The sequence below is a fragment of the Acomys minous genome (genome assembly GCF_964271855.1).
Source record: "Acomys minous genome assembly, chromosome: 5".
NCBI classification, from domain to species: domain Eukaryota; kingdom Metazoa; phylum Chordata; class Mammalia; order Rodentia; family Muridae; genus Acomys; species Acomys minous.
This window is the reverse complement of record NC_140494.1, coordinates 13,074,518-13,098,351: the sequence shown is the minus strand read 5'-3', so window position 1 is coordinate 13,098,351 and position 23,834 is coordinate 13,074,518. Positions and strand designations below refer to the sequence as shown.

Genomic DNA, 23,834 nt, shown 5'->3' with positions numbered 1-23,834 from the left:
CCTTCCTCCCTTGAGTTGTTTCCATGAGGTACTTACGTCACAGCAATGCAAATGTAACCAAAATAAGATCCTAACCACAAGCAATCTAAGGCAAAGGTTCACCAAATCGGGCTTTCCTAGAAGACACAGAGTTGAGAGAGGCCAAGGAACAAGGCCCAAGCACCGGGCTGTCAGGAGGGGCCATCACTGTGACACGCAAAGGAGCTCTTAATCTATGTTGTTTCTCCCTCTTCCCTGTTGTCTTCACTTAGCAAACACACAGCACACACCAGCCTTCTAGATAACCACATAAAATACTAACAGTGTGCTCCTGGCTCAGGCAAGGCCTAAACAACTGCTCCACAATGCCACGGCTGTCAAGCTTCTACTCCCCCGACTTCATTTGATCTCTCCTGTTGACAAAATTAACCAATTGAGGGGAGGAGAAGATTTATGGAAAGCCTCAGCCCTTTGTTTGAAAAGGCAGGTACTTAAGAATACCAAACCCTTTCACCTGAAGGCAAATTTATCATGTTCCTGGAGCAAAAAAAGGGGGGAGGGGCAGAAAGAAAATAACCCAGTTCTGATGATAAAGTCCTATGGGCTGCCGAGCACTAGGTGCCAATGTTGAAAAGGGAAGGCATAGAAGTAGATGCAGAAAGAAAAGTTTTAAGCTAGAAGCCCCAGGTCTCCATGACCCCTGACCTCTAGATCAACACAAAATCGGCGGCGGTTGTGAGGTGGGCTAAACAGAAGGCTGAGTCGCACGAGCCGCGTGCTTCGCTGGTTTTCCCATGCCGGTGTCACAGATGAGCCCGGTGCCCAGGATGCATCTAGGCAAACTAATGAGCTACGTGCATTTCCTCTATTCCATGCACCAGGCACTAGGTCCCCCGGGGTCTCTCTGGCTGGGTGATGGCTGTGGGAGCAGCCGGTGTCAGGGGGGAAAGGCAAGCATGAGGCAGAATGGGAAAGAGGGACTAGAAATGATGAGAGACCAGGAAACCAGATAATTGAAAGTCTTCGGAGGTGGATGAGGCAAGTGCTGGAGCCCTATCCGCCTTCATCTGTTCACATCCATCCATTCGTTCGTTCGTTCCTACTTCCCACTTGGAAAGGAAAGCAACAAACCTTAACTTCTCCTTTCTGTTGTTGTTGTTGTTGCTTTTTAATTTAATTAACTTATTCAGATTACATGTCAATTGTTGTCCCATCCCTTGTGCCCTCCCATTCCTCCCTCCCTCTCGTTTTCACCCTAGTCCCCTCCCCTATGTCTGTGACTAAGGGGGACCTCCTCCCCCTCTATATGATCATAGGCCAGAACCTGGAAACAGCCTAAGTGTCCCTCAGTAGAAGAATGGATAAAGAAACTGTGGTACGTTTACACTATGGAATACTACTCAGCTATTAAAAACAAGGAAATCACGATATTTGTGGACAAATGGATGGAACTAGAAATGATCATAATGAGTGAGTTAACGCAGAAGCAGAAAGACTCAAATGGTATATACTCACTTATAATTGGACACTAGCCCAAGGGGCATGTCCCATGAAAGACCTCACTTACCAGAAAATTGGGATAGATGTGAGGACACCCTATTGGGACTCTAGGTGAGAGAAGCATGGGAGAATGGGGAAATAGAAGGATCCAGAGGGTCCTAGAAACCTACAAGAAGAACATTATAGCAGGCAGATGTGGGCCCAGGGGTTCTGCTCAAACAAGCCTTAATTTCAAAGCGATCCTCAGATGGATTTGCCAGTGACAATCAAACAGACAAATGAGCCTCAGACTTTATCTACTGCAGTGAGTGGAAGGGTTTAGACTCAGATGCCCACACCACCGTCAAGTTCTAACCCCTCCCTGTGGGCCAAACGGCTCTCACTCCCCATCATCATCATTAAAGACAATTGGAGCTTTCAGAGAAACACTTGCCACCACCTCCACAGAGCCACGGAATCCGGAATCACCATTCCAGGTTCAGATGGACCCTTCTCCCTGACACCGGAACCAAAGATGGCACCAGTGCGCTTGGCCTGAGACACAGGCAGGCCTTCTAGGTTGTCCTTCCCCAGGTATGACCTGACCCCAGACCCCACAGAGCAACTGAAAAGGAAGTCACAGGGTATGATGTCAGAGGAACGGAGGCAGGAGCCAAGGCGCCCTCAAACCCTCTGTGGAAGTGAGGAGGTTATAAATCTCAAGATAGAAAATGAAGGACTTGGCCTGACGCCATGGCTTCTAGCTCTCCCACGGAGTCCCTTGAGGGAAAGAGCAAAGGGAGGAAAGTCAGACTTGGTCGCGGGAACAAAAGGAGAGACTTAGGCAATGGCCAACGTCCTCGGTCTCACGGAGCAGAAAGTAGCAGGCCAGATCCCAAGCCAGCTGCTCAGTGGTCAAGTGGGAACTCTGAAGGGCCACACCTATCTTTACCCAGCAACAGTGAATGTTGGAAAAGGGGGCGTGGCCTTCATCACTCCTGGTAGTCACTTACCTGCTACCCATGACAGAGTATGACAATCCATCTCTTTCCCTTATCCCGCCAGTGCAATTCCTTTTCTCCATTGCTTAGCTCAGCTTCTGCCTCCGCCTCCCCGCAGGCCCACATGCACACCTTGGCTCCCTTCTGGCACCAGAGCAGCCTCCCAGACAGTAAAGCAGGCAAGAGGGGTCTGTTTCCACCTCTGCCTTCCATCAGGAGGAGTCAGCGCACAGTTGTGAACAGCCTCAGGTTCCAGGAGCCATATGTGAAGGTGTGATGTGTTCCGAAGAACTTTCCTACAAAATTTCCTCTAACATTTTGCCTTATTGTTTTCATCTTTCTTCCTTTCCCAACTTCAGTCATAAAGCAGCAACTATAAGGTGGAGGAAGCATAATTTTTTTAAATAACAAAATTCAGCTAATGTAACTTATTAATTCCAAGATTTTAAAAAAATATTTAAAACTATTTATCATGTATTTCTATCAAAGCTCCCAAGGAGTTTCTACAGATCCATCTGATCCTTGGGATGTGAGATCCAGAGCCAGTAAGTATGGGGTCATTCACAGTCTAAGAAGCTCTTGTGCTTCAGTTTCCTCATTGGCTAAATATGGAACATGGCCCCATGTTCAGACCATAGCCTGTGGCTCAGGACTTACTCTTCTTTAGTGGAATATAAACATGAAAGACACTGGGTTCCTTTGTAGCTGAGAAAAGCACCCTGGTGTGACCTGTCACCCTGAAGAGAGGACGATGTCCCTCCAGGGACACCCTGACCACACTGCTTTGCTGAGAGGTTCCTCTTTGCACAGAGAGGGCCAACACACCCAACAAAAGCAGCTTTAGGAGGGGGATTTAATTTGGATCATGGATTTGAAGGTACAGTCCATCATGGTGGCAGATGCAGGGCAACAGGAGTGTGAGGCATCCAGTCATACCGTGTCTGCAGTCAGATGGCGGGGGTGGGGGTGGGGTGGGGGGGTGGGGGGGGAGAGAGAGAGAGAGAGGAAAGCTGCTACCCAGCTCGCTTTCTTTGCTCCTTTTAATTTAATCCCAGACTCTCTCTAGCTCACTGAACGGATTGCACTGGCCATATTTAAGGTGGCCCTCCTTCCTTGTTTAAATCTCTCTGGATAAACCCTCACAGACACACCCAGAGTATGTGGTGAGTCTAAATCCAGTCATGTTGACAATGAAGATGAACCATCAAGTCATAAATCCCCACAGGGTGGGTCCTGCCTGGCGCCATCCAGGTTTTCTATGACTCCACCAACGACTGACTTCCATCCAAGACTGCAAGACAGAGAAAGTACATATATACGTGTGTCTTCATCATCATATGAGGCAATGAAAATGAAGTGAAAGAACTTAGAAAGCTGGAAAAAAAGAAAAAGAAAGAAAAGAAAAGGAAGGAGGAGGAGGAGGAAATCACACAGGATAGAATGTAGGAGACAAAAAGAGAGATGCCTGCACACCACCGCAATGTTGTAACATTTCTTGTTTTTATGAAATTAATTTCTAACTGACACATAAATTACATGTATCATATTAATTGTGCATATTAACTATACATGTTACCTAATTACGGACACTAATGGGATACCACCCTGGATAATCTCCACCTTCTTAGAGCTGCCTTCCACCATCCGTCCTGTCTTGGGACATCAAGCCTGGCAGATGACATTGTGCTGCCTCCAAAGGTCTCTGACTTTGAGACAGCCAATGGGAAAGCTTCCAAAGAACAGCGGACAAGAGGAAAGAGATAGGATGTCCTTCCCTGCTGTATCCTTGTTTCAGCGCATGGGTCCAGGGATGCCTGTTCATACACTAGTTCCCTCTGGAATTCCTTCTGTCTCACCTAGAGGGCTTTCCAGGTTCACCCCTGAGCCCTGGGACCTGGAGGTGGCTCTGGTCTGGGTAACTCTGCTCAGCTCCTTTAACCCCATAGTATCAGTTCATTTGGCACAGCTGTAACAAAACGCCAGACACAACAACTCATGGGAAGACGGCACCTGCCACAGTCGGGAAGGCATGGTAGAGTGGTTCAGTGCACGGCAGCCTGACCATACAGTAGGGCCTCTTCACATCACTGCAGATCAGGAGGCAGAGAAAGTCAGAAACATGGGACAGGTTATAAAGATCAAAGGCCAAACCCTAAGTTACCTACTTCTGACAACTAGGCCCTGCCTCCTAAAAGGTCTATAACCTCCCAAAACAGTGCCACTAGCTAGGAAATATTCAAAATACGAGTAGATGGGAGATATTTCGGAGTCAACCCCAACACTTACCCCTGCCTCTATAATCCGCTCCTGCTCCATCCTCTCCACCTGACCTGTCAATCATAAATTGATAGGCTCCTCCTGAGCCTCCTGCAACACAGACACTCTGTGTTGCCCTCACAACCTCCACAGCAAGAGCCACAGCAGCCTCAACAACGAAGTCATGAACAAGGAGAGGTGCTTTCTTGGTGCCAGGCTTGATTCCACATCGGGCCTATTCCATGCTTTGAAGATGTTTTGTTAAAGAGAATTCATATCAGGGCTCAAATAATTGCTGGGCATGAACAGTGTGCCAGCGAAAAATAGTAAAAAAAAAAAAAAAAAAAAAAAAAAAAAAATACCAGGATCAGCTAAAGTTGGCTAATGTTAAAAAGGGTGACACAGACCTGGCAGTGGGATGCTTGCTGGAGTAGTCACAGTGAGCTTGAGGTATTTAATAACAGGTTGAGAACAGTCCCACTGTGTATATACACCACAATGTCTTTACCCATTCTTATTTGTCCAATAAATCTTTATCAAGCATCTAAGATTCCAAAAGCACTAAACTACTCTCAAAACCCAGTGACCAAGGCATCATGTTTGCCTTCAGATTACAATCTAGCTGGGTAATGACACAAGAAATTAACAATGAGTAAAAGGCACATGGAGCTGAGTATAGGTGCTGGGAGAGAGTAGGGTAAGGGGGCCTTACCTAGTGCTGGGTAAGAAAGCGGGTTTCCTGGGTGGAAGGAAATCAGAGATGTGGGGCTGGGGAAATGGCGCATTCAGTAAAGTGATGACCAAGCACGCCTGAGGACCCAAGCTTGGACCCCAAGTACTCAGACATGAAGGCAGCAGGGCATCATGCACCTAGAACCCCAACGCTGGGGTGGGCAGAGACAAACAAATGCCTGAAACTCATTGTCAGGTTCACCTAGACTCACTGATGAGCTTCCGGTTCAGTGAGAGACCCTGCCTCAAGAAATAAGCAGATGAGTAAATGACAAAGACACATAGCATCAACCTCTGCCCTCCACAAGCATGTGCACACACATGTATAGGCACCTGCATGCATATACACATGTTCATTCAACACACCCACACACACACATACACACACACACACACACACACACTCCAGCCAAGAAGAAAAGATGAAGGGTCAGACTGGAAAAGATGGACCAATGTATGCAAGAGCTAAGGATGATAAGTAAAAACCATAAAGTGTCTCTATATATTCAACATGGCCAACAAATATTAACATGGAGGTTGGGGTGCAGTGAAACATCATTATACACTCGGCAGTGGAGAGACTCTCTTAGCAGAAATGTTTAGGACCAGAAGTGCCTCAGATTGCAGATTTTTACATGTATGGTGTGGGTGGGACTCAAGCCTAACCATGAAGTTCAGGCATGTACCACATACCTCCCATCCAGAAGGCAATGCCGTAGAATGTTTTTAATGTGCCGGTGTTTTGGCTTCTACCTGTCACATGAGGTCAGGTATGGAATTTTGCAGGACCCTGTTAGCACTCCAAAAGTTCAAGAATTTGGAGCATTTCAGATTTCAGGTCTTTAATACTCAACCTAAAGCTGGGACACGTTTAAGAGTGACTTGTCCTGTAATCATGGTACGCCAGATCCAGAGGCAGGAGGATTGTGAAATCAAGGCTCGCTTGCGCTACCTATGGAGTCTGACCTCAGCAAAAGCCTTTCTCAAAAAAATCAGGGGCTACAGATGAAACTCGGGGCTGGTTTAACATGCATAGAGTCATGATCTGAACCCCCAAGACCATCAAAAGAAAACATGGTATTACAGCAAGGATGTGGCTCAGTCATACAGCACTTAGCTAGCTCGGACTTGATCCAACACTGTCCCAGATGAACACAACACGTGGCCACTCTACCAATGGCGTAAGTAGTAGTTGGAACATCACAGGAAATAGAAGTCCCTGCTTCCTTCTGGCAAGCCAAGGGCTAACACGATCAGATGTGTGGTTTACAAAATCACTTTGGACTGGTCCTGAAAAGCACACCAGAGCAGGACCAAATCAGGAGGAGGTAAAACTGGCAGAGTCACTGCTTGGGAGATGTAGGGAAGGGATGGCCAGCTCTTCCTGTGTGAGATGAGGACTAGAGAACCCAGGAACCATTGGAGGATACATTCCAGGGGCTTAAAGAGACATTCAAGAAACAGCATCAATTACATTAGCCAACATGGTTAGAACATGAAAGGAGGGGCTGAAGAGATGGCGTGGTGGTAAAGAACACACACCACTTTTCTAGAGGCCTAGGGTTCACTTTCTAGTACCCACGGGTGTTCACAACCATCTGTAACCCCAGCTTCTGGGTAACCCAACACCCCTTGTTTCTGCAGGCACCTGCACTCATGTGCATATACCCATACGAAGACAGACAGACAGACATAATTAAAACTAAAATAATTACTTTTAAAAAAATAAATGAAAAGGAAACATAATAGTTAGGAGTTAGAATATTTACTAGATTTCAGACTTAGGAGGAGACTGTCAGGGCCATTCAGAGATGGAAGACTTAGAAGAAAATCTCACTGGGATGGAAGATGCCAAGGATGATGACAAAGATGAAGGGTTCCCTTGAGATAACATTGGCATGGTTACCTAAAGATGTCCAGGGAGCCTGGGCACAAGGACTATAGCTCTGGAAGGAGACTGGGAAATGGAGATATGGAATTGCCCATATAAACCATTACTTAAGTGCCTGTTGACTGGGTAATGGTCACTACACTGAAAAGTTCCCGCAGGAGCTTGGGGTACAGCTTCAGGAAGAGGCTAACAGATGAAGAAGTAAAGGGGATACATTTGTCCCTGAAGGATACATCCCACTGGGTGACACTGAACAAGACAGAGCAGAACACTCTAAGGGAAGATGCTGAGCATCCTGAGCAAAAGCCAACAGCTCTCTAGATGGCAGAAAAAGACTTTTCTCACCTCAAATACCCACCACCCAACGTATTCCCTTTGATTTTTAGCACCACAGAAATCAAACCCAATAATAACCAAATTAGCCATGCAGAAACATTCAGAGTGGTCTCAATAATCCTGGAGAAAAATGCTACTGTTATCTGAACCCAAAACATACAGTCACTGTGTTCAGCAACTCCCATCTGGATAAAAGAGGATAGTATTTACACCAACAACTCCAGAGGTGCAGTGTGTCTGGACAGTCTGGCTACTTGGCCACAAATCACAAAACACCCAGGGGCAACAGAATTTATTTGTCATAAGCTGCAATTTAAATGACCTTTCCTTATGATACAGTTAGGCAGTCACTCATCATATTGGATTAGAGCCATGGACAATACACAAAGAAACAATTCACATTCTACATGCCCAGAGAAGGCAGCACACATGGCCTTGTTGCTTCTATTTTCCTGTCCTTAAAACTGCTGTGCACTTGCTTTAGCAACACAAATACTAAAGTTGGAACAACAAGGAGATTAGTGTGGCCCCAGCAAATATCTGAAGCATTCCAGATTTTTAACCAGAAGGCAGATTATGAAAAAGGAGGAAGAGATATAAGGAGAGGTGAGAGAGACAAGCGAGAGGAAAAGAGGAAGAAGAAAGGCAAACTATCACCTGTTCTTCTATGCTGAATCTAGATTTAACTAGATGGATGGATGGATGCATGGATGCATGGATGGATGGATGGATGGATGGGTGGGTGTGTGGGTGGATAAATGGATAGATGATAGATGATAATACATACATACATGCGTATGTACGTACATGAGTGACATTCAAGCAAATGGGCAGCTATTTGATGAAATGAAAACAAGAAAGGAGACCCAGAAAGACTAATTCAGAGGGGTAGGTAAATATGACCAACACACAATAACATATATGTATGAAAATGCCATAATGAAACCCATTATTTTGTATGCTAACTGGAAAGTTTTTAATGCATGGAAAGTGTAGAAAGAATGCCCTTTGTGATAAAGGCAAAGGGATACCTTAAATCTCTATAAGAAAATTAAAATCCATAACAACATAGTTTATAAATGAATGAAGCTCCCAGTGATGGCTCCCAGTCAGCCTGACAGTGTCTGGAACCACTTAGGGGATGCCTCTGCTTTGTTTTGTTTTGTGGGGTGTGTGTGTGTGTGTGTGTGTGTGTGTGTGTGTGTGTGTGTGTGTGTGTGTGTGTCTGGGCATGTGTCTATGTGTGTGTGTGTCTGTGCGTGTGTCTGTGTGTGTCTATGTATGTGTGTCTGTGAGTGTGTCTGTGTGTGTATGCGTGTATCTGTGTGTATGTCTATATGTGTCTGTGCTTGTGTCTATGTATGTGTGTCTGTGTGTGTGTGTCTATGTGTATGTGTGTCTGTATATTTCTGTGTGTTTCTCTGTGTGTGTCTGTGTGTGTGTATGTCTGTGTGTTTCTGTGTGTGTGTCTGTGTGTGTGTCTGTGTGTATGTGTGTGTCTGTGTGTGTGTCAGAAGGACTCCCTAGAAGTGGAGTCACAGACAATTGTGAGCTGCCACATTGGTGCTGGGACTCGAACACAGGTCCTCTGCAGGAGCAATAAGTGCTCTTAACTGCTAATCCATCTCTCTAGCTCCAAGGACACATCCCTAGATACATCTGTGAAGCTGTTACCAAAGTGGTTTAAGTGCAGGGGGAGGACCACCTGGGTGTGGGCAGCACCATCCCAGAGGCTGGGGTCCTGGGCTAAATGAAAGAAGAAGAAGAAGGCAGCAAGCTGAGGGCAGCACTGGTCCCTCTCTGCTTCCTGCCTGTGAACACCAGCTACCTCAACTTCCTGTCACCATGACAGTTTGTCTCAAACCCTGAACCTAGATAAACCTTTTCCTTCCTTTCTTCCTTTCTTCCTCCCTTCCTTCCTTCCTTCCAGTTGCTTTTGTCAGGTATTTTAAATACAACAAGGAGAAAAGTGACTAATATTCACTTTTAAACTTAATTTTACAATGGAAAAAGAAAGTGTGAGCTTTCTTGATAGAAGCAAAAGGTCTTTGTACGTGAATGACCCTTCCCCAAACAATATCTTTTCTAAAGACAGACCACAATGCTAAAGAGTTCCTCAGGCCAGAATACTACTTTCTATTTATCTATCACATGGGTTCTCAACCTGTGGGTCATAACCCTTTCTGGGGGTCAAGTGACACTTTCATGGGGATTGCATATCAGATGTCCTGCACACCAGATATTCACATTACAATTCCTAACAGTGGCCAGCTTGCAGTTATGAAACAGAAACAAAATAATTTTATGGTTGGGAGTCATCACAACATGAGGAACTGTCTTAAAGGGCCACAGCACTAGGAAGGTTGACAACCACTGATGTGTCTGGTGGAGGAAACACGCTCGTCTTCCATGTCCTCCGGGGGTTGCAGCGGCATGCCGTGGCTTGAAATCCAGCAGTCATTCACACCCAGGGAGCCGCGTCCCTCGTCACACCTGTTATTATGTGGTAACCCTCATGGACGTGGGGCCACTTCAATCACAGAGACTGAGTCCTTTTTTCATCCCTGTGTAATTATCCCATTACACCAGTGCATGCTGAAAAGCCAGACTAACCGGAGAAAGGTAACGCTTCCTACTGTACACAACTAAAATCCTTATGAAGATGGCTTACCAACAGATCTCCATGCATGCTTTTGCTCCCAGCACCTGCTGGCAGACAAACTAGAAAAGAAAAGCTCCATAGAGTGCAACTGCCGCTTAACAATGGAAAATTGTGCCCAAAAGCCTGCCCCTGCTCTGTTCCAGGCATATTAGGGAATCACAGGAAATTCTTTAAAGAGACTCTGGGGACTAAGCAATGTAGTTCAGTGGTAGAGTATACTTGGTGTGCCTGAGGCCCTGCTCAATCTTCAGCAAACCAAACTTTAAAACAGCCCTGGGCTGGAGATGTAGTTCAGTTGGTACAGTGGCTGCCTGGCATGCACGAGGGTCTAATTCAACCCCCAGAACCGCATTACCCAGGTGTAGCAGCCCTTATCCTGCCACTTGAGGCTGAAGGCAGAATAAGGAGTTTGAGGTCATCAACTACGTAGCAAGTTCAAGACTATCTTAGACTATGCAATGGCCTGACTCAAAACCAGCAGACAGACCAGGTAAAACGGCCTGGCATTTTTTTTGCAAAGGCCAGTGTCAGAAGGCCGGCACCCACAGCAGGTGGCTACGGCACTGGTTCTAGCTGATTCTACTCTTATCAGAGGAACGCATGGGTCATGTGCTCGTGTAGTCAACAGGGCACCCTGAGCTCCGCCCACAAATATATGGAAGCTACTGTAGAAACTTCATGCCTTCTCTGAGGTTCTCGGAGCAAAGCACAAGCTGGGTCAAGCTGGAAGAAAGTGTCTTCCTTCTTAGGATGTGGAAGTCAGACACCATCCAGCCCAGCTACCTGACCCAACACACCCACCTTATAGAGTCTAGAAGTGGGCTTCATTTAATTCCCCCTGCTTCCTAACGTACAGAAAGTGGGGATGCAGCCATCAGCACCCACAACAGTAGAAGGAGCGCTGCTGGATGGCAGAAAGCGGTGCGGCCCATCTCAGCTAGTGCACATAGATGACAGTAAGTCCATGGCACACGTACCACAGTGCACAATACATCAGCCCCTATCCTCTTCATCTGATGGCTAGAGTCCTGGGCTCTCCAGTTGTCCCAGACACTGGTGTAGACCCAGACGGCAAATGGCAGTTCTCAGAGAAGGCAAAGACAAAGACATCCAAGGCTTCTCAGGAGGAAACTAGAGTCGTTCTCAAGCAGGGAGGCCTCCACATTCGGCTTTTTCCTGAGACCTTCTGTCTTCCCAGAAAGACAGAGGCTAATAGGAATACTCAGAAGCTCCAAGACTTCTAGGGTGGTACACACTTCTAGAATATTCAAAATATAAATGTGTGTATGTGTATGTACATATATGCATACGTATGTATATTTCTGCATTCAACATCTACCAAAATGCTCCAAGAAAAGCAAGGTCGATTAAGTTTGTAAACCTTCGTCATCTCAAGACTACCAACTCAGAAAACCCACTGCCCACAATGTCCTTCTAGACTTAGGGGAAAACATAATTCATAAAATAATAGCGAATAATGTTTTTAAAAAAAAAAAAAAAAGTAGGCCATCCATTGAGGCACAGTCTGAAATGGCTCTTACGTCATGCCTCCCTGACCTCTGTTGCTGAAATGCCATCTTTTCAAAAGTTCCATCGACAAGATGTTCAAATAAGCCTGAAAAAGGTTGTCTGCTCAATTCTTTGCAGCTTAGTAAGCTTTATAGAGTTCAGCTTGGCGATTGAAATCATTCTGAAAGGAAGACGTACCTCGAGTTGTGTCCTGGCAAAGCAGTTCTGGCAGTCACTGCTCATACCAGCGAGGCGCTCATAACAACACACCAAATACGTACATTAAAATTCCTAAGAACCCAAAAGGACTGTTTCTCCAGTCTCAAGATTTTTCTGCAACTAAGGAATAATAAGAACTCTATTTTTGCTTTGTGGTGTGTCTGTGTTTTCTCTTTTGATTAAGACTGAATCGCTTTCTGGCTTCATTGAGAATCCAGTGAGGCCCAATGGGGAGTCAGCTGTTTGCTCAGCGCTCCATGCACAAGGAAAACCATGGGTCTGACTCACTCCTAATGTGCACCCTGCCTGCTGTCAATAAAGCCTGTGGAAAAGTCAGGAAACAGGACTTGGCTCTGGGTATCTAGTGGATTTTCCCACTTTTCATATTAACTTGGAAAATGTTACTACCCAACACTGGAAAATGTTACTACCCAACACCAACAGGTACTGGGATAACCCGTTTCTGTTCTCAAACTTTCCAAGTGGCCCTGGGCTAGAAACATCACCTAACTGCATTTGGATTTCTCTAGCTTGTTTTTTTTTTATTTATTAAAAACAATAATTAATAAGAAAGGAGGTAAAGCCAGGTATTCACGAGATTATGCCTTTCAATTAAAAAAAAAAGGTAGATTAAAGAGCTGGGGCCAAAGTGCAGTCAGAAAAAATGTTGCCATGCAAACATGATGATCTGGGATCAAGCCACAAGAACTCACATAAAAAAAACTGGGTGTGGTGACTCTCACTTGTAATGCCAGCACTGCCAAGGCAGAAGAAGCAGGTAAGTCCCAGGGGCTTGTGTCCAGCCAGCCTGGCCTAATTGACAAGGTCCAGGCCCATGAGAGATTCTGGCTCAAAAACAAACAAACGAACAAGGAAAAACAAGGTATGATACTGAGGAACAAGACCTGAAGTTAATATTGGGCTTCCACATGCACGTTCACACACACACACACACACACATACACACACACACACACACATATACAGACACCTCTTCTTCTTGGAATTTTATAATATGATGACTTTGCAGATGCATGACCTCTTGCTATCTTTCTAAATTTAGGTCAAAAGGAGACCACAAGGTTCCGTTAGTCAAGAAAACGCCAGCACAGGCAGCAGGCAGCTGTTTCAGATGAGCGATCTTGAAGCACACCACTCCCTGAGTTATTCAACGCTCCCCAGCCGGTGTAGAGCACCATTCCCCATCTCTTACTCTAAGTGGATCTGGGATTCCTAGACCGATGCAAAGTCCCCAGGCGTTTCTAAACTGAATAATCAAGTCTCTTCTGGTCCTATCATGGTTAATTTAATAATTTCAAACGATTTCAATTTATACAACCATGGTGTGAAAAAAAAAATGTAAGCCTAAGTATTGGAAGTTGTCACAAGATAGACATGTTCCCACATCGCTCGAAGTGGAATAAACGTACTATTCTGAAAACCAATGACCCCCGCCTCACTTGACAGATGAATAAAGGGGATCCAAGAAGTTAACTGATTTGTTCCACAACTAAATAAGAACCTAGAAGTAGGCAGTGTAACTCTGGAGCCCCAAATATATTGCACAGGGCCGCTTGACCTCAGCAGCCACAAGCATCTATCTCCAACACTGGGCGGCTGAGAGAGTCACCTAAACATCATTGGCCACACTCTGGAAGAGGCTCATTTCTGATGAAACTTCCAGGGCAAGCTGGGAGCGATGGCGATCCCCTGAAGCCTGGGCTGCTGAACTACCGAGGAAAACACACAAGTGAAAGACTAGCCTCTGAAGGCTGCGGCAGCCACAGGCAAAACAGCTTCGCTCATGCCGAAAAAGGCGTCGCATCATGTGTGGCAAATTCTAGTTCTCCCCACCGCCTCGTGATGGTTGAAGCCGTTCCTCTGGAGCTCGCCCACTAAGACCCCTGGCTTCAGACAATTCTTCTCTGTAGACAAAGCCCTTCCCTTGTCGCGGCTCCCACAGTGCACCACCCATGGAACCAGGGCACACAGACTGCTGGTGACCTGGATGCCAGCACACTCCATTCAGAGCGCTCACAAAAGATGGCCTCCACAACAGGTTGAGCCGCCCTACCCCCTCTACACTGAGTGACGCTCTTTATCATTTTCCAAATTTTCTGTGCAACCAGCAATCAAGACAGGAAAAAACAAGCCAAGGCTTACACACAGACAAAATGCTGATTTGTCTATTCTATTAATAATACAAAATCTCAGCGAACGCAAATGGCAGTGCATGAATAATTGCACAGAAAGTTCAATCCAAGCCAAACGTTTCCATCTGAATTGACATTTCTAGAAATTTCTCCATTAACATAGTTAATACTGATTTATATGTCCTGAAAATGGATGAGCCATTGACAGGGGTTTCCCCTGCATTTCCTAAGGGAAAGTGATGTGAATACAAAAAAAAAAAAATCAATGCAGATGATACTCAATTTTAAATGATGCTTTTTATTCTGTTATATTTGACTATACATTGTACACAAGTATTAACATACTAATAAGTATTCCTGTTCCACAGCAATATGGCTATCTTTTAAAGAAGACAAAAATAATCCTGACTGTAACCTGCCTCAAACAAAGAGCAGTTTTCAGGCCATAGCTTTAGAGTAATGGAACCAAATATATTTAAAAGCCTTAAAAAATATGATGGACATGTAACACACAGAGGAGACAATTTTCAGATACTATTTATACACATAAAATTTTTCATTACCCAAAATTCTAAATGAAATGGCTAGTTGATATACTAAGTAGCTGCTTTTGGGCAGAAAAATGACATGTCTTTTATGTAATATTAATATAAAAAAAAAGCTTTGAAGAATATGGTACCAATATTCCTGAAAGAGGAAATTAATATACTAAGGAATGGACATATTAAAATGAGGAGGGGAGTCTAAAACCCTGGTCAGGCAGCAAGTCAAGCTCAGAAAGAAGACATTATGGAGGGGGCAGATATCAAACAGGAGCAAGTATAGGAATTCCAAAGGACTATTTTGTGAAATCTTTTGAACAAAGAAATTGATCCTCCATAATTGATTTCTTTACACTGGACTGCATTTGGCCATCCAGAGAAGTCTAAACAACTTCAAACAAAACTATGTCTACACAGGCAAAGGCAATCGGTGAATTAAAGCCATCATTCACTCAACGGAGGAAGGTGGGAGGCTGGGCTACTATGACTAAGAGGGTTTTTCATGGAACCTATCCAAGTTCAAATTAATGAGGAACAGTTGCTGCATTTTCTTCAGTACTTGGCCGAGAACATTCTGAGACAGTAAAGAATGCCCATCAGAATTCTTCCAGAGAGATGTCCACAACTGGGCACTTGGGTTATGCTTATCCAAATAGCAAAGTTTGAGAAACTGCAAAATGTTCAAAAACTGAGAAAATATTTATGCAAAATACGTCTCAGTCTGAGTGTGAGGGAAGGAGACTCGGTGGCTGAGCTGTCAGGTCCTAAACTCAAGTCAGACGGAGGAGAGAGTGCAATCAGCAGCTTGCTTGCCTTGCAAGAAGGAGGGCATAGGCTTGATCCCAAGAACACACTACTTCTCAAAGGGGGAAGCCAAGCATAGCAGTGACGCTTGTTTGTCCATTTGTTTGTTTTGTTTTGGGGGGTTTTGTTTTTTTGTTTTTTTAATATATTTTATTAATTTATCCATATTACACCTCAATTATTATCCCATCCCTTGTATCCTCCCAGTTCTCCCTCCCTCCCATTTTCCCCTTATTCCCCTCCCCTATGACTGTGACTGAGGGGGACCTCCTCCCCCTGTATATGCTCATAAAGTATCAAGTCTCTTCTTGGTAGCCTGTTATCCTTCCTCTGAGTGCCACCAGGCCTCCTCATCCAGGGGATATGGTCAAATATGGGTCACCAGAGTTCGTGTGAAAGTCAGACCCCACTCTCCATTCAACTGTGGAGAATGACCTGTCCATTGGCTAGATCTGGGTAGGGGTTCAAACTTTACTGCACGTATTGTCCTTGGCTGGTGTCATAGTTTGAGCAGAACCCCTGGGCCCAGATCTGCCCATCATAATGTTCTTGTAGGTTTCTAGGACCCTCTGGATCCTTCTGTTTGCCCATTCTCCCATGCTTCTCTCATCTAGAGTCCCAATAGGATGTCCTCGCCTCTGTCCCACTTTCCTGGTAAATGAAGGCTTTCATGGGACATGCCCCTTGGGCTAGTGTCCAGATATAAGTGAGTATATACCATTTGACTCTTTCTGCTTCTGGGTTAACTCACTCATTATGATAATTTCTAGTTCAATCCATTTGTCCACAAATTTTGGGAAACTGTGGTACATATACACTATGGAATACTACTCAGCTTTTTAAAACAAGCAGTGATGTTTGTAATCCTAGGATCCCTGGAGCTCACCAGCCCATCAGTCTAACCTAGTTGGCCAGCTCCAGGGTAACCAGAAACCCTATTTCATGAAACAAAGTGGACAGCTGTCAGGGAAAGATGTCTACACACACACACACACACACACACACACACACACACACACACACACACGTGTACCTACACATATGCAAATGTACACACGCACAAACACACAAAAGTTAAGTCAGGATCCTACTGTCCAGGTCTTTTCCCTCTGTGGATTCTGAAACTATAGGGAAGGAAGATGCTTTCAAAGGTAGAACATCTCAGCCAACACATCTACTACCCACAGCCACTGCATTCACCACACTGGAAGGCCTGGCACTTTGCAAATCAGAAGGTTCACAATGGTCATCAAAAAATTAACCACTAAAGCCTTAGCCAAGGACTCATTACCTTCTCTCTCCCTATCTCTACTTTAAAGAAAAAAGATTTTTTTTAAAAGAATCTAACTATATACTGACTAGATTGCGAATTTCAAAAAGCTGGAAAATTTTCCCCCAAGGACTCTGGGAACTGGATTAGTTGCCAGCAGTAATTTGTTTTCATTTATTAAATCTTATTTATGTATGTGCATGCATGTCCGTGTATGTGTGTGTGCATACATGTGTACATGTGTGTGAACACAAATGCACATGTGTGCTCATACGAGTGCCACAGCACACATCTGGAATTCAGAGGATAACTCTGTGAAGCCAGTTCTCTCCTACTGTCATGTGGAACCCAAGACTCAACCTCAGGTTGTCAAGCTTGGCAGCAAGCAACGCTGAGCCACCAGCCCTCAACTCTAATTCTGTAAAGGTCAGTATACCCAAACTAGCATATAATCATCTTCATGTCATCAAAGAAAAGATATCTTTCCACTAGAGAGTTGGAATGGTAATAGCAAATCTTTTCCACTCAATACTTAAAACTTCTGAAAACTGGACCACATCCTTTTTCTCATTCTATGGCAGACGAGAGAAAACCTGCTGGTGGTTAGGATGATACGGTGAGTAACTCTCAGATCAGGGCATCCACATCTCCTAGAAGCTTACTAGAAGTGTAAAGTCTCAAGTCCCCAGCCATTCTGTGTGCCCAGCACAGGGCCAGCCTGAAAACCACGTCAAGAAAGCAATATGGTCCTGTAACTCAGGCAGAAGCTCAGACAACCTGATTTCAAGACTGGCAGGCCCAGGCTCCTTATCACAACCTCTGAAAATATGGCGTTTTTTTTTTTTTCCAAACAAAAGGTGGCAACGTATACATCTGCAATATGTGATAGCTATGTGGTGAGGACATTTAAAGTCAATACTATTCTGATTCCAATAATTCAAGATACATAAGCAGCAGCAAGTGACAAGAGCTTCTCAGTGTCACATTTCAATGTCCCTTTCATCATTGTCATAACTACGAATCAGCAGCAGCAGCAGCACTGCCATCATACACCACCAACAGCTTCATGCCATCAGCATTGTCACATCTCCCTCATCACCGTTGTCACATCACCATCGTCATATTACACATCATCTTCATTATGATCCCATCATACACGCTCATCACGCTCACACATCAACAGCATCATACCATCGCCATCACTACAATCACCATCATTCCTCGCTGCCGTCACCGTCACACACCATCATCACCTTCACTACTTAACACCAGCAGTAGCAGAGCACCATTACCATCAGGACCACACACCACCGTCACCCCGTCACCATGACGCACCATCGCCACCACCGTTAGCACACTCTATTTTACACCACGTACAAGAGGAGAAAGAGATTGGGTTTCTATAGAACGCTCCACTTTGCCCAGACCCACATTGAGGCTCTCAGACTCCCAGAACCAATTCTTAAGAACCCAACCCAAGGTTGGAAAGGACGGAGTCTCAGGCTCATCGGGAGTTAAATATAGAAAGAGGCAGCTGGAGGATGCTGGAGGATGTTCACCAACTCTTTCCAGGGAGGGAGAAAGAACCCAGGAGGCCCAAACACAGATGAGCAAGTGATTCATCAAAAAGAAAGAAGATGGGGGGCAGAGCTAGAAGATTTAGTGCCAAACGTCCCCACATTACCATGGCTTGTTTTTGTTAGTCTTACCTCGGGCATCTGCTACAACTTATGACTGGTTTCATTTTTAATTAGATATTCATCCCACTTTGCTTCCTCTTGTGCCTATCGAGAGGAGCTGGCTTGGGGGACCTGGCTCCCCTTCTGTAGCACCTATCCAGAGTCACTCAGGCTCCCAGCTCACACTGCAGAGGGGGGTCCCAGGAAACAGAAGAGGGGACTGTGGTAAGGAAACACGGTCCCTTTAATAAATGGAAATGAGTTTGTCTGTGTGGTCAGGGCCCTGGCTCTCTTTGTATCTCTGCCCATTTGTCACCTGGGACACCAACCCACTCTGACAGGCTCAAACTCCAGCCTTGAGTAAGCCAGCCAAAGACAGCAGCAGACGCTCTGCCCTCTGCTTTAGAATCACTATTTGGATTCCTAACTTTGTAACTGTTATCAACAATATGATTGTAAGGAACCAGCGCTAGAAATTAAAATGCATTTACAATATAGTTTTATTGATAAGCCAAAGTCAGGAAATAGAAGCAAGATGATTGCGTGTTTGAGGCCAGCCTGGGCTACATGGTAAATTCAAGACCAGTCTGAGCTTCTTATCAAATACTGTCTTCAAAAACGTAGTTCTGGGGATGTGCTCAGTAGCATAGCATGTGGGTGGCATGCGTGCGCGCGCACACACACACACACACACACACACACAGAGAGAGAGAGAGAGAGAGAGAGAGAGAGAGAGAGAGAGAGAGGGTAGCATCTCTGTTGTCTCGTTATAGGTCTTACCAGACGCTCCTACCACCACCTACCTCTGCTATGTAAAAAAAAAAAAAAAAAAAAAAAAAAAAAAAAAAAAAATATATATATATATATATATATATATATATATATATACACACATACATACATATACATATATATATAATATATACACACACACATACACCAGAGCCTTGTGTCTGTGGTTGAAGGAAACAATACTCAGGTGTCTGCTTCTGCAGGGACTGCATACAATATGGATTGTAACATGAATTCACTTTGTGTACATAGAAGCCAAAGCACTAAGGTACAATCTTATTTTTTTTTTAACCAAAGCCAGAAACTTCTGAGTTCAGGTTCTCGGCATTACGCCAATGCTTAGATATGCTTATGAGTAAGCGAACAAGACATGGAAGGCTGGGGTTTAGGATGCTGTTCCTTTGCCTGTGAGAGGCCCTGGGCTTAACACTAACACCATTATAAGAAGAGAGAGACTGAATATGAGATCTGGGGACGTAGCTCAACTAGTTAAGTGCTTGCCTACCATTCACAAAGTCCTGGGTTCGATCCCCAATACCACATACATTGAGTGTGGTGGCACAGACCTGCACTCAGGACAAGCAGGAGGCAGAGGAGGGTGAGGGGTTCAGAGTTCAAGGTGGCCTTCAGCTATAGAGGGAGTTTGAGGCCAGCCTGGGCTACATGAGGCCCTGACTCAGAAGCAAGAAAATAATAACAAAGAAGCCTGCTGCAGCCATCTTGTCCTGGGTCACTTGTCACCCAGACCAGCTCCAACATTTCCCGAGCCAACCTTTAGCGAGACGGTGTGATGGAAGCCTAGGAAATAGGCTCGCGGCTTTAAAAATGAATGAAGCCGAATGGATTTTTAACTACTTGTTACAATGTGGAACTGGATCTGCAGACACAGGAGGGCACAGGCTCACCAGGCACAGTCTAGAAATGTCACAGATATGCAAAGGCCACCACAACAAATCATTAGACTGCTGCCTTGGGTAATTAGTACAGATTCAAGAACACCAAGAGCCCTGAAAAAAAAAATCTGCAGAGGCTGGCCAGATGTAATCAATAAAAGAATGCAAAGTCAAGTGTACGCTTCAAAGTAAATCTGAGCCTTGGGCTAGGGCTCAGTAGAAGAGCTGAGCATATGCAGGACTCTGGGGTCGATCCCCAGTAATGGGGCCTAGGGGACCTGAGTTTCCACCAAGCTCAGGCCTTACCAAGGTACAGAAAAGGGTTAGCTGTAGTCATGATGACATGGAATATATGTCATTGTAACTAAGAGAGAACCAACAACTACCACCAAAAACATGTATGTATGCATGTGTGTGTGTGTGTGTGTGTGTGTGTGTGTGTGTGTGTATTTGCCTAGCCACTTGATCATATTTGATGTGAGCTCCTTGAGGAACAAACAATAAAAGCAATTATCAAGTCATCTTCTCCAGAGAGTAGGCCTCCATAGAGGTATTTTTGTTTCCCAGGTGTTGTGTCAATCCTGAGGCACAATTACTCCAGGAGGACAGAAGCTCTGAGTAGACTCGGACAGTAAATCAGGACAATGCTAAGCTTCTGTGAGCCTGGCTTTCCCTGTAAAGCCTTTTGGGAAAGGAGACAGTGTGAACTGCCTGACTCGCCGCAGTTCTGCCTCCGCCCCATGTCATCTTGACTAGACACGCTCGCCAAGAATGACCTCAACTTAAAAGACACAGAGATACACACCCTCAAGAGGGTGCATGTAGACATACACCCCAGGAGGTGACATTTCTCACCATCTCCTTCAAAATTCTGAAGCCAACCAGTTGAGAAATATATACTGGCAATATGGCACACAGTTGTCAAAAATTATGGAAACACAGTAAGAAAATAAAAAAGTGTAATATCAAGATTGTCCAAGAGCACAGATAAAATGTATTCTACCCATGTGATGGAATATTATTCAACCACAGAAAGCAGGTTCTGGTATATTCAACCACTCCTTGTACTAGCGGTGAAAGTATCCAGGCCCAAAGGAACAAATTCTATACAATTCCTTTTAGGGGTTACCTAAAATGAGCAAATTCACAGAAACAGGAAGTAGATTGGGGGCAGGGCAGAAGGACGGTCCCACAGGTAAAGCACTTGGGACACAGATGCCCAACTCCTATAGATGTAGTGAGCATGCCATGAGCTCAGAACTCCAAGGAAGGTGGCACGCAGAGATGAGAGTCAGACAGAGGCTTAAGGGCCAGCTAGTGTGGAGTATACTGCATGGTCAGAAACAGCGAAGGAAGTCCTGCCTTATTGATTGCCTGCCTCAATTACATAAAAGGAGAGAACCAACCCTCCAATGTGGTCCTCAGACTTCCATATGACCCACACACGTACACACACACACACACACACACACACACACACACACACACAATAATACATAAATAAATACTTTTAAAAGAAAAAATATTTAGCCAATTGACAGGACATTCTCCAAAACTGAGTGGAGAGTGGGGTCTGACTTTCACATGAACTCTGGTGCGCCATATTTGACCACGTCCCCCTGGATGGGGAGGCCTAGTGGCACTCAGAGGAAGAATAACAGGTTACCAAGAAGAGACTTGATACCCTATGAGTATATACAGGGGGAGGTAATCCCCCTCAGTCACAGTCATAGGGGAGAGGAGTAAGGGGAAAATGGGAGGGAGGGAGATATGGGAAGATACAAGGGATGGGATAACAATTTAGATATAATATGAATAAATTAATAAAAAGATTTTTAAAAAGGAAAAAAGAGAAGAAAAATATTTAAATAGCAGAAGGCTTCCTGACCAGCCCACCTAACCAAATCCTATCCTCCTTTCTTTCCGCACAGTGTCTATTACAGCATCTGTCACCCAATGCTACTGGGCAATTTATGCACATTCTCACAGCTCAGGACTCATTTGCTCTCCAACCGAGAGTGAAGGGGTCATGCCCACGGTCACGGGCGCTGTGGGAGTGCGTCCACTCACTTGATACTACCTAGACCCTGCTTAAGGAGAGGCTGAAGGCATCACCGAGATGAGTAAATAAGTTGTGGAAAGAGTAAGCAAGGGATAGAAAATAAGATAACGAAGTTCACTGCAGCGCTTGAAAGAGGCAAGCCCGGGAAAATCTTGAGAAATGGACAGCAGGGGACTGTGAGCAGTGTGTGATGACAGCGTGGAGAAAGGAGGCCACTCAAAATGCTGAGCTCCAGCGTCCAAAGCACCTCAGCGTCACCGCATGACACCGCATGGCCTGTGTCTTAGTTAGTGTTTCCATTGCTGCAATGAAACACCGTGACCAAAAGCGATGCGGGGGAGAAAAGAGCTATTTGACTTGCACTTCCAGATCATAGTCCGTCATCGAAGGAAGTCAGGACAGGAACTCGAACAGAACAGGAACCTGGAGGCAGGAGCTGATGCAGAGGTCATGGAGGGGTGCCGCTTACTGGCTTGCTCCTCAAGGTCTGTTCAGCCCGCTTTCTTAAAGACACAGAGTGGCCCCGCCCACAGAAGGCGGGGGGGGGGGGGCCTCCCTCACCAATCACTAAGAGAAGGCCCTCAGCAGATCTTATGGAGAGATTTTCTCAATTTAGGTCCCTCCTTTCAATTGACTCTAACTTGTGACATAAAACTATCCAGGACACCCCCTGATGCTCAACCCATCTGCACTCTGTCAACTACATCTCCAGGAGTGGCACATTAGCTCTGTACTTCATGCCTGGTTGTTCATCCTTCATCCATCCCTGATTCCTCCTTCATCACTAGGCCTTCATCCATGGTCTCACATCGCACGTACCTTGGGGGACTTTTCTCTCCCTCGGTGCAGACAAAGCTGTCTCCCTAGGATGTGGGCTAAGGACTCAGTTTCTTTTCACCAGGTAGGAAAAAATAAATAAACCAAAAAACAAAAATGTGTTAGGATTTCTGGCCAGGAGCACAAGGGACAAGAGAAACAGTGGCGTAGGAACATGGCTTTCATATCTAGGGAGAGCTGAAAGGACCTCAGGCAGATGGGGAAAGTGAGAAGGAGACAGATGAGAAACACTGGGGAGTAAGGTGGGATATTGGGGACCCCTGCAAAGGGAAATCCCCTGGGGAAGGAAGAAAAGGCCAGTGGTTTGGAGAGTTGCACCTGCGATGCGACATTTTGGCTGACCTCAATATCCCATGTCAAGAAGAAGAAAGCGAAAGAGGCTAGAACAGTCCGTGCAAAGGTGTGAGGGGCAGCAGGCCATGAAATCCAGCACCCAGGAGGCCCTGAACGGGATGCATGACTTAGCACAGCCACCGGCTTCAGTGAAAATTAAGCAAATCATTTGCAGAAGCATTAGCCTCCATTTTCTTCTGCTTTCTTTAGTATTTCCTTCTTTTACTCTGCTGGCTTCAAAACAATCAGAGAGGAAAAACAGCTTTGTTTCTCTCCCTTGAGACAGACTTTCACTACGTAGAGCTCTGGCTGGCCTAGAACTCACTCTGTCAGCTAGGCTGGCTTGGAACTTAAAGAGATCCCCGTGACCAGCCTTTGCAGCACGGAAGCTGAAGGAGTGCCACC

General features: G+C 45.2%; 1 protein-coding gene across 4 annotated transcripts in view; it reads right to left on the bottom strand.

The window, feature by feature from the left end:
• CAMK1D (calcium/calmodulin dependent protein kinase ID) overlaps positions 1 to 23,834 on the bottom strand; it is a 398,121-nt gene that overhangs the window by 327,936 nt on the left and 46,351 nt on the right. The gene's annotated exons all lie outside the window — the stretch shown is intronic.